At 37.6% G+C, this 14,688-nt stretch overlaps 1 protein-coding gene across 21 annotated transcripts in view; it reads left to right on the top strand.

Annotated features, from left to right (window-relative positions):
- Positions 1-14,688, top strand: part of LOC148224620 (uncharacterized) — a 319,037-nt gene that overhangs the window by 91,442 nt on the left and 212,907 nt on the right. For 3 of the 21 annotated variants that reach the window (XR_015800099.1, XR_015800076.1, XM_088157773.1), the window contains exon 1: positions 3,410-3,729. The exons of 17 other annotated variants lie outside the window; for them this stretch is intronic. The gene's annotated coding sequence lies outside the window, so the exon portion shown is untranslated. Of the gene's footprint in view, positions 1-3,409; positions 3,730-14,688 lie in introns of those variants that run through there. One more of the 21 variants, XR_015800061.1, reaches the window with a different exon arrangement.

Genomic DNA, 14,688 nt, shown 5'->3' with positions numbered 1-14,688 from the left:
TTTGTTTCCTGAAAGGAAAAGGGGGTGGGGGAATGCAGGGGAAGAAGGCTTAAAGAGTGAAGGATCTGTTTCAAAGTACTGTAGTGTATTTGCAAGCTTTATTTTTTTTTTTTATTTTAATTGAATGATTTTATTTTATTTCTTAAAGAAGCAGTTGCTTTTAATGTAGAGTGTTTAGGGCATGACTTAAGAAATGAATATCTGCTAAGTACCACTATCAACACTATAAACTTTACACATGTGATTCTGCTACAAGTGTTTTGCACATAGTTTGTTTATCTTTCTAACTAAAATTTAATCTCATTTAAGAGCATAACACAGGAGGAGAGCTAGTTCTGTGAATTAATGTTGCTTTTCCTGTTGACCAGTGCAGAAAAACAACTCCCAAATAACGAGAAATCCCTTTTATTCTCAAGGGATCCCTTAATGTAGCATGATCATATATTGATCACATTGAACTTGGGTGTAATCCAGGTCTGAAGATCCGCACATGCAAAGAAAAACTTGTAAAATTCTTGCACATTTAATCTCCTTCAATAGTTCTGGGTTAGTAAGTGTGAAAATACCTTGATGCAAGGAGCTGAGAATTTACTTAGTCTAAAAGAACATGCGACAAATATGGGGAAAAAAGGTGGCTAGTTAAGGTAGATATCTCCAAATGCAATTACTTTTGAGGAAAAAGAGCAGAATGTGCAAAAAATGCATGAAAACTTCTGTTATCCTTTTCTTAAATAGTCTGTTCTGCACTGATCCTTATCAGAATGTAAATGTGGAAAAACTAAAGTTGGTGGTTACTTCCATTAATTAAAAGGAATCTTGCTCATAGCACAGCACCCTGAGAATGCTAGAGGAGTTTTGTATATTCCTGGTTGCCATGTTTGGTATGAGCATCTCGTTCCACTTCAAACTTTGTGTCTTTCTTTGTTAGAGATAATTTTGAAATGACTCACATTGCCCTTGCATGGCTGAAATGTGGCAGCAATGGAGTGGAGCCAATGGAGGGGTAATTTTGCAGCCAGTAATCAGGAAAAGGAAGAGTCCTTAGCCAGGGGACTCAACAGTGCCAGGAGGAGCCATTATTCTATTATTATTATTTCTAGTGTGCAAGCATTGTTTTAAGTTATATCAAAAACATCCTTTACATTTCTTTGTTATTTGTGTTGTAAATTTTCCATATCGACTTTTCCAAAGGAAAGGTGTGAACATATATCAAAGTGGGCTGCTTGGGATGCATCTTGCTTTGGAAATTGTGGGTTAAATAGAAACCTGGAATCAATGGTAATTCCTCTGCTTCAGCCTGGAAGTTCATAGAGACTGGCCAAAGATGGAAGGAGTTATCCTTTTCTTAACACTTGCTGAGAGGAACACTCTAGACAGCCTGGCTCTTCACAGGCACTGACTGTCCTCCCATATTTTTCTACTATTTGGGAGTCCAATCTTTTGAGTTTTAAGCACCCAACCCTCTAAACTTTCCAGGAGCCTTACACTTAGAGGGTTAAAGGGGAAATAACGAAGCCTATATTGTTATTCATGTGTATGGACTTGTTTTAATCTGGAAATTGCACAGATTTCAGAAGATTTGATGTAGATAGCTTTCTTGTTCTCAGTTACTGAGCAGTCCAGTGTCAGGAAATATATTATATTCAATCCTGCTTTAATTCTACTATGCAGAGCATGTGTTGAGAACCAGTATTGAAAGGATTTGCATACTGGAGATTATTATCATGATCTATTTTTTTATTGATCGACTTTGAGGAGGGGAAGGCTTTATAACTGCAGAACAAGGGAAATTTGACATAAATGCAGAAATTGAAGCAATGTCTCCCAAATCATTAGAGCCATTTGAAACATGAATGGGAACAGAACCCAAATATCATAAATTCCAGTCCAGCATCTTAATCCTGAATCCATTTTTTTCTTTCAAAATTAGTTTCCATGGTTATTATTTCTACTACCAGGGATTTCCAAGGGTATAAATGTGACCTAATTTATTAAACACTGTCTTGCATGCAAGACAGAAGCAAAATCCTTACCCCAGGGTACTTACTCAGTGGCCCTGATCCTGCTATCTGATCTCTTGAATGAATGTCTGAACTAACATGAGCTGCTGCCTGTTCTGAGAGTTTGGCTGGGATTTTAACAGGGAAGGGGACATGAAGATTGCAGTTTGTCTGTAACACCCTTAATCAATTCCACCATATGACCACTATTTTCCTACATGGTTATGTGTTTCCCTGAGACCTCTATGAGCTTTTGTGTAGCTGTTGCTTAGTTACCTTCAGTAGATGGTGAAGTTTGGGCTGAAATGTTTTATCTTCTGTGTATAAGCCTTGATCTGTGGCACTACTTAAAGATGCTTTGCGGTGCACCTTGAGATTAAAGTGCATCTCCCCTGCAGTGCACTGATCTCGCCTGGCCCAGAAAGGGGTTGTCATAGATCTGCTTTTCCAATCAAGACTCCCTCATGGGTTCTTCCAAAGCATCATCTCCATGTCATTGGGTTGGCAGGATATGAAGCTGAGGGTCTTTTTGAAGTTTTCCTTCACACCAAGGGGTGTATACTTGTTGTGTGGGAATTGTGGCAAGTTACACCCTCTCTTCCCTGCGTGTTCAGGGCAGGATTGCTTAATGCAGTGTTCAAATATTCTGGACCTTTTCTAAAAGTAAAATGTTCAATTTGTTATGCTGGAGTATTAAAATGAAGAATGGAATCTGAATGCTGAAAACTAGTTTCTTGCAAAGGACTGAAATACAGGGGATGAACTTCATTAACTAATTAAATAGCCCTATAAACATCTATGCCTTTGCAGCTACACACAATAGTCTTATTTAAGAAACATGATCATGTGCTTTGTCAAATATCACTCCAGCCAGTATTATTTAGTTTTTGCATAATCATAAAACAAATACCACTTTAAAGTCTGCTTATGCATCTCAAATTTCACTCCTTTTTTCTTTTTTTTTAGAGTATTAAAAAAATCAGTTTCCTGAATCAAATGATTTGTTATTGGAAAAGCAAAGCAACATTTCTTTATGCAAAAACTCTTCTTCCTTCAAGACTATGATACTTGGAAAGTATTTTCCAGCTTTCAGAGTTTATTTTATTTTGAACACTTTTGGTTATGTAAGTTTTAATAAGCAGCTTTGGTGTACCCCTAAAGGCACACCCCACACACTTACGTTGTGTGACCTAGGGTCACAAGTAATGGCTGCAAGCTAATTGATTGAGAAAGGCTTGTCTGACTGGGCCCCTTTGAGTCCTCCCTTTACATTCCTAAATTTCTGTAAAGGAGGCACTGGCAGCTTCGCCTGGTGAGAGGAGGGGTTGGGGGAAAGGGAGGAAGTTTCTCAGTTTCTGATTATGCGCAGAGTTTCCTTGTACTGAGCTTATGTTCTCCACCCACTACTTAGTAAGAACTCCTTAACAACTTAAAGCTTTATCCCTGTGAGTACCAGAAAAGTGATCTGAGTATTTATTGAGCATGGAGAACAAACTGCTTGCTCCAGGCAGGGAGAAAGCTTATGGAAATTATATTAGACCTTCAGCAAAGTGCACAGCTGCATCATACAGAAGCTGAGACTCAAACTGACAGGCAAATAAGCCAGATCACGGAAGGGGCCTCTGTGTGGCAGCTCTGAGCTACCAAGTGTTGGACAACTAGGCAAAAAGTGCAATGGAACAGGGCAGAAAATAACACACTAACTTCAGGCAACTGTTGCTTATTCATGGTGAGTCCAGATTTGAAATGTTGTTTGAAATGTAGCTTTTTTTTGTTGTCTCTAAAATCCCTTCCGTTTTACCACAGCGATCCTTCTGCAGAGCTCATTGTGTTCCAGATTATTTGTCCGGATGTGCACTTCAGTTCTGAATGATACAGAAATGCACAGGGATATCCCTTTCCTCGTTGCTTGCTCTCTCTTGTGCTTTTCTTGCTTCAGGATACAGGTCCTGTTTCTAAAAGCACACTGCACGGCTTCTGATTTGGAAAGAAATAAGTTTTGCAGCCAGCGCTTGGTGTGCAGCTGCATGGAGGTGAATAAGTGAACATAATTTCTGTGCAGTTTTCTGCAGTTTGAGCTTTGTGGCACCTTTCCACTGCTCCTTATTTCGCTGTCTTATCTTGAGAATGTATGGCACGGTCACTATGAAAAGAGCTTTGTGTTTGAATTCCTGGTGAGTCGAAGGGTCAGGGCCTATGAGTTATCTGCCTGCCAGCAAGACTCATTGCCGTGTCCCTTTATTTTTCAAGCTGAAATAGAAAAAACATGTGTCCTCATCCCTTTTTATAAATGTATTTTGAATTCAGGTTTTACATGCTGTTTGTGTGTGCTTTGTTCTTTTGACAAACTCGGGGTTTGGGAGGAGGCCAGTTTTATTCTGTCCATGTTTATTTTATTTATTCAAGCTTTCCTGCAGCTTTTCTGAATTCCTTTGTTGTGATGCACATAATTCTTTCCTAAAACAATATTCTGAGATTCTGATTTCTGCTGAGAGAGAAAGGATTTATACTCCGATACATATTTCCAAAATTACCAGACAACTATCTGAAATTTAGGTAAGTTGCATAATTATGCAGAAGATAAAGCTTTCATAACATTTTACTTGCTTAAGGAGGGAAACACAATACTTGTGGATAAGTTCTTGAACAGATTGTGTTTGATACACTAGTCATCTAGTGCAATGGTAATATCATCTGAGCTATAATTTTATTTCAGGTATGAGTTTGAAAAAGCTGCTTCATTAGCACAGCAACAAAATTAAACATTGCATGTTGGCAATAATGTTAGAAATATGTTTGTGAAAACCGCTGAGTAGATGAAATTTAGAGTAATAAATCATCAGGGCATGTTGAAGTTAATCTGTATATGAGGTTTTAAGATATCTGTAATTTAGAGGAGAGTTTTGTTTTCCTTCAGGAGAAGTGTGATTCTGTATAAAATTATTTTCATCATATAATTCAGGTGCATGAAAAATCTTAAAATTAGGTAGCAGTTATTTGGGGCTAAATGGAAAATGCCCATTTGATACGATAATTCTAATATGCAATGTAAGAAGTTGGTCAGAACAGAGGGTATGTTACTACTTGTTTCTTGATCTTTCTGTTTTTATGCTCACCTAACAATTAGCAGAATGCTTGCTTAAAAAAATAAGATGATTCAGATCTGAGTTGATCTGATGTTGCAGTCCCTTTCAGGTGCAGAAGTTCATGTTGTTCACCTCTTGTGTCCTTTCTTATTTGCCTGTTTGAGATCTTGAGTTCACACATCAAATTTGAAAATGGTTTTAATGTAAAGGGGGGGTTGTGCCAGAGAAATGCTAAGAAATACAGATTTGATTGCAATGCTGCAATGTAAGGTGATCTAAGTGGACATCAAACTTTGTGTTTTCTTATTTTGAATAGAATTTCTATATATTTTGACTTGGGCTAAATTTTCCACAAGTATATCTTTGTGTTCTTAGTTCAGTTAAGGGTGTTCTTTTCTTTTAGGAAAGGGAGGGAAAGAAATTTGCTCTGAGGGAAAGAAATTTGTTCTCTTCAGAAACATAAATGCACAGTTTCCTTCTTGGCTATGCTGTGGGCGAGGAATACCTGCTGAAGTGCTCTTTACACCTCCAAAAAGTGAAAGTAAAAGAAACTTTGAGGAGGTGGTCTCTTCCCAGCCTTGGAGACCTGGGCAGCTGGGGTCTCACCCACCTCCTGGTGGTCATGATCCCTTGGGGAGCAGGGAAAGGTGGGCGTTCCCACAGGGCACACGAGCAGAGGATCCATCCTTTCTGTGCTCTGGGGCTTCCACTGGCAAAATAATGCACCAGTGGTGTTGTGACACCAGACTGGAGGATTATGAAACATTTCTTCATGCTCTGATGATCAGCCTGATGAAGGGGAAAAGATTTAATGAGGAAGAGAAGAATTGACTGAGGACTTTGTGCCTATATCTGTTATTAAAAGCAGAATATCTGCTTGCAGTAGTTGTGTTCTGTGATTCAAGGAAAGCTGGCAATAATGATGATTAAATGTGGGGTTCTCAATGACTGTCTGAGGACTGGCACAATTTAATGTGACTGGCAGGAAGCTTAAACATCAATAGTGCATCTCCAAATACTATTATACTCTCTTAGAGAAAGTCAAAGATCCATGAGCACAGACTAAAATAATTATACAATCTTTTTTAGTTCTCTTTGACACCAGTTAGTAAAAAAAATGTAGTTTTGAAAAGATCAAAATGTTTGAAAAGTTTGTATTTTACATTATTAATATTTTTGAAGGAGTAAATAGATTTGTTTTGTTAATTGCTTAGAAAGTGATTTTGAAGGTTCACTTTTAGGTTCATTCTGTTCTGTATGGAAGAAGGAAATCATTTATTTACAAGATCTTTTCCTTTTTATTGGTATCAGTACATTAATAGAAAGAGGTCTGCATGACATCTATGGATATTTTAGAGTCACAAAGAAATCATGTAAATTCAAGACTAATAATTTTTCTTTCAAAGAAAGGAACTAGTTGGTGCTGTCATGACAAGGTGATGTCTATAGCAATAGATGAAGGAAAATTGGCAGATATAAGAGAATTGTAATATTAACGGAGTCAGTGAATCACAGTGTTGTTAAGATGAATTTAAAAAAATAAGTTAATTCCTAGTAATTTTGAAATTTTTTTTAAGAATTAAAAAAAAACCAAAAAAAAACCAAAGACAAAAATTTCTTTCATCTTCTCAGCTGCAACTCATGATCACATTGGAATGTGATCTTTGGAATACTCAACTTTCAGTTCGCGTTTACTTTCCAACAACTTATTCAAACCATCAGCAGAAGACTGTCCCAGAAGGTGATGATTAAGGTGAAAGAAGAATAGATAAAAGAAGAAACATTTGGCCTATGAAGTGACTTAAGCAATTGTAATATATGAGCAAAAGCAAACGATCACAGAGAAGCAGCAGAAGTGAGGATAGGAGCAGTAAAAGGAGAGGCAGAACTTAAAAAGCAGACCAGAGGAGACCGAAAAGTAGAAGGAACATGGCATGAGAGAGGAAACCCACCTTGTCTAAAATTATTTTTCAGTCACTGAGATGAGCCTTGGGAATTTTTCTGTCTTTCTCTGGGTTTGTTCAGAAGTATTTCCATTGCTGGCAGCCAGTTTTATACCTGAAGTTGTAAATTCACCCGAAAAAGTAGGCTTTTCCTTCATTCCAGAGAGGGGGATGTGAGATGGAACGTCTTTTTGCCACCTAACATGCTTTTATATTTCTTTATCATCTTATATACTTCTGTCTGTCTTGCAGTGAAGGTAGAGGTGAGGATGGATGGTTACATCTGCTGTGACTGTGTTTTGAGCACAGGTTAAGTAGGTTTTCTTTCAACTCCAACAAGATGCCAGTAACTTTTCTAAAATTCTTGTCCTTTGGAAGGACTTTTCACAATTCTGATTCTTGGGTCTGGGGAAATGGGTGAGAAATATCAGTGGACTTTCCTCTGCCTCTCCTCTGACCAAGCCATCCACTTTGAATTCTTTTTATCACCCATGGCATTATTCGGGACTCTGTCAAAGATCCTACTGATTTTTGTAGGGATTGGGTAAGGCCAGCAGGCGAGTTCAAAACTGTGTTCATGATGATGTTCAGTGAATGTGGCACCATAATGGTTTCAGATTCCTCAATATTCTATGGAAACGACGCCAAACTGCACAACCATGGAAGTACATACACTGCAATCTCCAGTTTCTGAAATACCTGCCTCTCTGTTACAGAAATGTTTGGTGATTCAGGCAATAACTAGATGAACTTTCCAGTTCTGATATTACCTTTAAAATCCCAAGACTGTGGTAGTGTTAATTATGTAACCTCAGTTTATTTAGCAACATAGAGGTAGGTAAGAAATACAGCTTCAAGTACTGCCAAAAGCACACTCTTCTCCCTTTTTCAGTGACAGGGGTTCTGAGTGACAGTATCCCATTTGTATCATCAACTGCGCACATTTCCTCTTTAACCCAAAAGATGTTCCACGGACCATAAATTTCCTGTGAAAGATGTGCATTTTGGTATAGTTTTGAACAGTGAACATTTAATGATGTTAAATGATAAAGGAAAAGATAAAGAGAAGGCCCTGCCCTAAATTACATGTTCCTTTATTGATGAGAATTTTTATTTTTTCCAAAAAGCAGCAGCAGCTGAAGACATCCTTCTAGAAATAGTCCTTTGTGTCAGAGCTGGTTGGAGGTATCCCAGTGCTCTCTCGCTGCTTCTCCCACTTCTCTGCCAACCAAAACTGTGTGTGTTGTTATGGCCAGGCTAGTGGAAATACCTTCAGAGTGCCTTTCCTAGGGTGACATGACTTTGCAGTCCCTCTGGATCGAGGATCACTGTCCTCTGAAAATACTGCCTGTGGCTTTGGTCTGTATTTTATAAGTTGTTCGTGATTGTGGCCTGGTTGACAATGGGCATCTGTTATTTTGGTCTGTGTGTAATAAATTCCTGACATAAAAATCTGTGTCTTTAGTAGGGGAGAGTAAGTCATATAAGATATAAACGATGAAAAAGGAGGAGAAAGTGATTGGCACAGAACTTTATTAAAAAAATATACAGAATGTGACACAGCAGCATGACAGAATCTGCCTGTGTTGGAAATACCTTTGTGTGGAAAATATAATGCACTTTCTATGAGCCCCATAAAGCTTCTTTCAAGCTCTGGCTGAAAATTCACAAGGAAGGTTTTTTCCAGAAGTACCCAGTATAGGTCCAACTATCCTTCCACTGACATCAAGAAGAATTACATCAGTATTAGGCAAAAAACTGTAAAAATTGATAGGTCATGCTATAGAGAAAGTAGTATTCCTCAAATTCTTTCCTTTGTCGTTTGTTTTTCCTCTTCATTTAAAATCTACTGCCAGTGTCTTGAAGAAAACCAAGAAATTTGTCTGGTAACTTAATCATGTTTTAAGATATAGCAGGCCATTTGCTTTCTATCACTTTGCTCTTCCTTTAACTGTATTTTTTTGGTCTGAAATTTTCCATTATGTAGTCCCAAACCACAGGTGATTCTTTTGTTTGTTTGTTTTATTTTTATTTTTTTTCTTGTTAAAGGAAGTATGTTGGAATTATTTTAAGCAGCAGAAGTAGGAATGCATTATATTTTTCCTTCTAAAAATGAAGTAAACAATACCAACTCAACAAAAGTCTTTGAAAAACAGCCTTTGGAACAATGTGATCAACAGGTGGTTTGTGGACTATTTTTAAAGGGCTTGACATAAAAAGAGATCTAAATTGTTATATATTGAAGATGGTAAATGATAGCTACTTATTACATGTGTTTTGGCAATAGATGTCAAGATAGGCACTGATTTTTTTAATTTGCTATAAGGATCTTAAGACAAGCTGAGTCTTGCATATGGATAACATTGTCTCCTGTGCTTAGAGACCACAATGCTGCAGGAACTTGGCATGAGCATGTATCCAAAGTTGACTTAGGTGGATGCTGGGAAGTAAAAACACAGGAAGCAAGATTGCCATCTTGGAACATCTCACATGGGCAAGGAAGGAATGCTCTCTCCATCTTCTTTTTCATGAAGCCTTCCTAGACTGTAGTTTCAACAGCAGCAGGTGATGTTAATTTAAAATGTACCAATGTGTTGGGGTTTTTTTCCCCTCTTTATCTCCTGCACTATACATGTAGTTGCAATTACTCAACAACTTCTGCATCTCTGCTGACATTACCATCAGGTGATTCACAGCAGTGCTGTGTACTGATGGGTACAATTTAAAAGAGGAGAAATTTAGGTTGCATTTAAAAAAAAAATTCTTTACCGTGTAGATGGTGAGATAGGCAACAGGTTGCCAGCGCTGGTGGCTGTCCCAGCCTTGGAAGTGTTGAAGGCCAGGTTGGATAAAGCCTTGAGCAACCTGGTCTGGTGGGAGGTCCATGGCAGGGGGTGGGACTAGAGGATTCTTCAGGTCCCTTCATGATTCCATGATTCTATGACTCCTTGGTAGGGATAGCTCAGCTAATTGGCCCTGTCTACTCTCTGGCAGGACAGCCAGTAGCCACCTCCCAACTCTTAACTCAAAACTAGCACTGGTTTAAGTTTCTTTCTTCTTTTTTTTTCATCCACTTATATATAAAAAAAAAACCCTATTCATTTCTTTTTGGTTTGTTTCGTTTTTAATAATCAAGCCATATACTGCTACGTTATGGGGTACATACACATTTTATTTTTGCATACAGGCAGGCCATAGCAAATGCATCTTTCGAATTGCTTTTTGAATGGAAATATACAAAATGTCTGCAGCAATACTTATTTCTGATTAATATTTATGTATTATGGAACAGCATGTTTGTGACACACAAAATCTTCGTTCAATCTATTCCATCTTTTATTTTATATCATTGGGAATTTACAGTCTTGTGAGATTTTTATTGGTGGAATGCTGTATTTCCTGAATTGAATCCACCACTCTTTTGCGTAAAATTTGGCCTAAACTGCTCCTTTTCAAAGCATGTCTGTTAGGAAAAAACTCCAAAAGATGATGAGCAAAAGCAATGCATGACAGTGTTCAGTCACTGGGGAGGGACTCTGAAAGGGAGAACATTACAGCAGCTTTTTTGACCTGGCCAAACTGAAACATCAGAAACTTTGGATGAAAATTCAACTCTTTTATCTAAATTGTGCTACATATGTACAGTTGAACATCCTACTGATTTTTCAGATGGAAGAATTTGTTCTTAAGACAGTCCAATTATGAACTGATGGAAAGAACTTCCAACTTCAGGCACTGAGCACCTTAATTTCAGTTGAAATATTTGAATAGGGAACCATTTTATGGGGATTTAGTTACAGAAACATAGTATACAGTGGTATTGCATCCATCTCTGTCATACTGGGTTTATTCAGAGTTTACCACAGCATTAAGAAATCCTAAAAGTTTCAATCTACCTCTGGATATAGAAATATCATCTCAAGGTGTCATCTAACTTCTTTGTACCTTTAGGCAAATAACTTAAAGCATGTAATTTCTTACTGCTAAAACATTTTTAGCATTTCTATTTATTTAATAAATGAATGTGTTCCTTTTTAGCTAAAAGTACATTAACATGACAGCATCCATCTATAAGGGGTGTTTTTTTTGTTTGTTTTTTAACTTTGCAGGTCTATTTACCTGTGCCCTGTGAGTAGTTTTTTACATCTGGTTGGATGCATTTGTAGGTTATCATTGGCATATCTAAAGTCAGGAAGTGAGAGTCCTGTAGTTTAAAGTCCTAATTAAGGTGCACATCACACTTAAAAGTAAAATGCTGTATTGGAAGCAGGAATCATCTCAGTTCTTAAAACAGATTTAAGAGCCTAATCTTAGAATCTTTATAAAAACCCCAAACCACTGAACCTGGATTTCACACAGTTGTCTTATTATCAAAAATATTGTTCTTAAATACTTGTTGTTACTCTCATTTTCTAAGTGTGACTTCTACTAAGGTTTGTATGTTCTCCTTTGTTCTTTCCCTCCTTCATGTGGTTTGAACCCTTTTGTGTCTCTCAGTTAAATCTGAAAGGCGAAATTCTCAATGAATATCATGTTTTATGAAAATCTGTGAGTGTATGGAGGAAAAAACCCACAATTGGTGCCAATTTAGAGGAAGAGGCAGGCAGAACATAGCTGTTATACATTCTGTTTGGCAGTGGCTCAGTGGCCAAACAAAATGTGTGCAGTCCCAGACACATCACAGTACAGTTTCTCCTGCCAGGTGATAGTGTAATAAGCAATGTGGAGGGATATGGCCATTTGCAGTGAGAAGAAGGAATGTGGAGTTACAGAGCAAAGAGCAGAAATCTGTAGGAAAACAGGTTTCATCCAATCTGGTGCTTACAGGACACCTTGGGTTTGCTATTGCAGAAGAATAAAGGACCAAATGCCAGAAGATCTTAAAAGGATGTAAATTGCTTGCTATAGGCAAACAAGAACATCTTGTTTGCTTTTTTTTTTTTTTTTCCCCCTGTTTACTGAGCATTTTATAGTGCATGGAAAAATCACATACTATTTCAGTCTTCACAAACTGCACTGAACACTTGAGATTCCAACTAATCTTTCATATGAGATGGCCAACTGCAGTTAAATTCTGTATAAACAGTAAAAAAAAGATGCCAAGGTATGAAATATGGTAATAAACTTTAAATTGGAGGGAACCTACTTTTTCCAAGAGTGAATTTAGACAGAACTTAGTTCTTTATTTGGCTCTGTTAAAGGCAGCATAGATATGTTTAGATGGGGATAAAGACTTGATTATAGAGCAGTTTAGTATTTTCTATTTGCTTACATTTAAAGTACCTACATATTCCATCTTCCCTTGGGCAAATTGCAAATGGCTTTTGAAAACTTGGGATTAGTCTTTTCTAAAGATGAGAATGTTAATACTGAAAATATTAATTCTTGCCTATCACTGTTACTTAAATAATATTTTTAAAGAGCATTTCATTTCTCAGCCAAACAAGGTTCATCAATGGAAGTTAATATCTACTGCCTTTTATGATGCTATTGATTACATAGATTTGGTTTTCTAAAATGCTGTAGCTTGTGTAAGTTAATTTTCCTTCTCCTAATGTAATTTAAAATAAGGAAAAACACCAACTCATTTTCATTTCTATGCTTTTTGTTTTACAAGCTGAATTAGCATCAATGACAGACAGTGATCATCAGCAATCACTACTTCATTTATTAGAGAAAAATAGAAACATTTCACATTTGAGGAACAGTTGTCTTTTATGGACTGTTTTGGAAAGGTACTGCTTCTAAGTATTTATTTTTCAAGAAATTGAGACGTTACCAGTAGCAACAGGAAATCTTAATGATTCGGATCACTGCAAGCAGAAGTCCATTCAGCTTTTGGATGGAATTTGCAGCTGAATTTAGAAGGTTGCTAGCAAGGGATGTACTCTGTACTTTGAAGTGCTGGATAATGGATTTAGCCACAGTGACCACTCTTCAATATCTTTTCAGTCTTTTCCCCTCTTCAAGGCTTTTACAGTTTGAGGGACTTCCTTGGAACATCTTCCATTCTTGCACCTGGCAAAGCAGAGCATAAAGTCTTCTGTAGAATATGAAGGTCTTTATGTTGCTACTTTTTTGAGTGTTTCTGAACATCCCTTTTGGTGGATAAACGCTGGCAGTTCTCTGAAGGACAAGATTCTGTGTACATGTAATAGCCAACTGTTGCTTTCAAGCAAGGAGTTCTTTTCTCTTTCAGGGCTCTCTGATTGCATGTCCTCTCACTAACCAGGGGCCAGACCAGTAGTGTGCTTTTACTTTTAGCAGCATGTTGTGATGTTAGAACTTCCTGCAAAATCATGTGTTTCATATGTTTTTTATATTTTAATCACGTTTTTTAAAGTGCTTCCAGATGTAATCACATATTTGATTACAGCTTACTGCACGTGGTTCTGTACCAATAAACTGGAAAGGCCTGCATCCAACAGCCTTGAAACCCATGTGTGACTTTGTGTGTGACTTCCAAAAGCTTTGGTTCAGGATGTTGGAGTTCAGGGGGATCAGGCTGCAAGTTTTCTCAGAGGTGTTCAGCCACAGTTAGAGTAGCTTAGTAATGGGAAAAGTCCCATTGCAAGAGAAAATACTTTTATTTCTCCTTCTCTTTCCTCCTCCATGAATCAGACACCTAGTCATGCTTCAGCTGGCTCTTTCCAAATCCAGAGAGGCTGGTTATGTGCTTAGGACTCCCATACACCTATGCAAGGGTCACTGATGCACACAGAGTGAGACTAATGCATTTTTGGGCTTATGAAATCCTCATCCAAGTGCACTGTGTGTGCCCATACAGCAGGTAAAATTACTTTATTAAATTTCCTCTTTCCCTCTTCATGTCTGTTAATGGCATCCCTTATCCAGAGACCCTTGCTGTGTTCCCCCTGGGCACAAGGAATGCCCCTAAGGGAAGCAGGCCACAGGAAAACTTTCCCACATAATGCAGGGAGTGACAGAAAGTGCATGTGAGGTAGGTGAAACTCGTGTTGGCATTGTAGAAGGCTCAGTCCTACTTGTGCTTCACACATTTTTCCTTTCCAAGCAGGAATCATTAGCACAATAAAACACCAGCCATCCCCTTTTTGCTAATTCCAGTTTTGTGGTAGCTCAAGAAGACCTGTATGGAAAGGTGAAAAACATAAAGCAGCTCTATATAAAAACCCTTGAGTGTGGGTGGTGAGAGAGAGATGAAACTGCTTATTTTATAGTGTAGAACCCCTCTTGAAAATCTCCTGGGGTGTGGGAGAAGAGGCCTTTGAGTGTCCTAAAAAGGAGGAAAGCCATGAGATTGGTACCTAATAGGATTTCTGGAAGAAGTGGAGGCTTTGAGACAGATAAAAGTTCTCAGAACTTCATATGATGAAAAAGTCAAGGATTTGGAAGCTTTTCACAAAGATAAAATTGGAATATTTTGTAAAGACTCAGTGAGTGAAGGCTGAGAAAAGGAATCTTAACTTTATATATATATATATATATATATATATATATATATATATATTCACAGTCAAAAATAAATTTGGATAATCTGAAACAGATTGATGATGAGCTCTGCACAGGTCATGCAATGCAGGGGCATTTGTTGGTAGCTTGAGGGAAATCATAAAAAAAACCCCAAGGTTTGAGAGATGCACAGAAATGCCCATAATTTATCTGAATAACTTAAATGTG

This window comes from Sturnus vulgaris, chromosome 2 (genome assembly GCF_052056855.1).
Source record: "Sturnus vulgaris isolate bStuVul1 chromosome 2, bStuVul1.hap1, whole genome shotgun sequence".
NCBI classification, from domain to species: Eukaryota; Metazoa; Chordata; class Aves; order Passeriformes; family Sturnidae; genus Sturnus; species Sturnus vulgaris.
The sequence above is the reverse complement of the archived record's forward strand: the minus strand, read 5'-3'. Positions and strand labels throughout refer to the sequence as shown.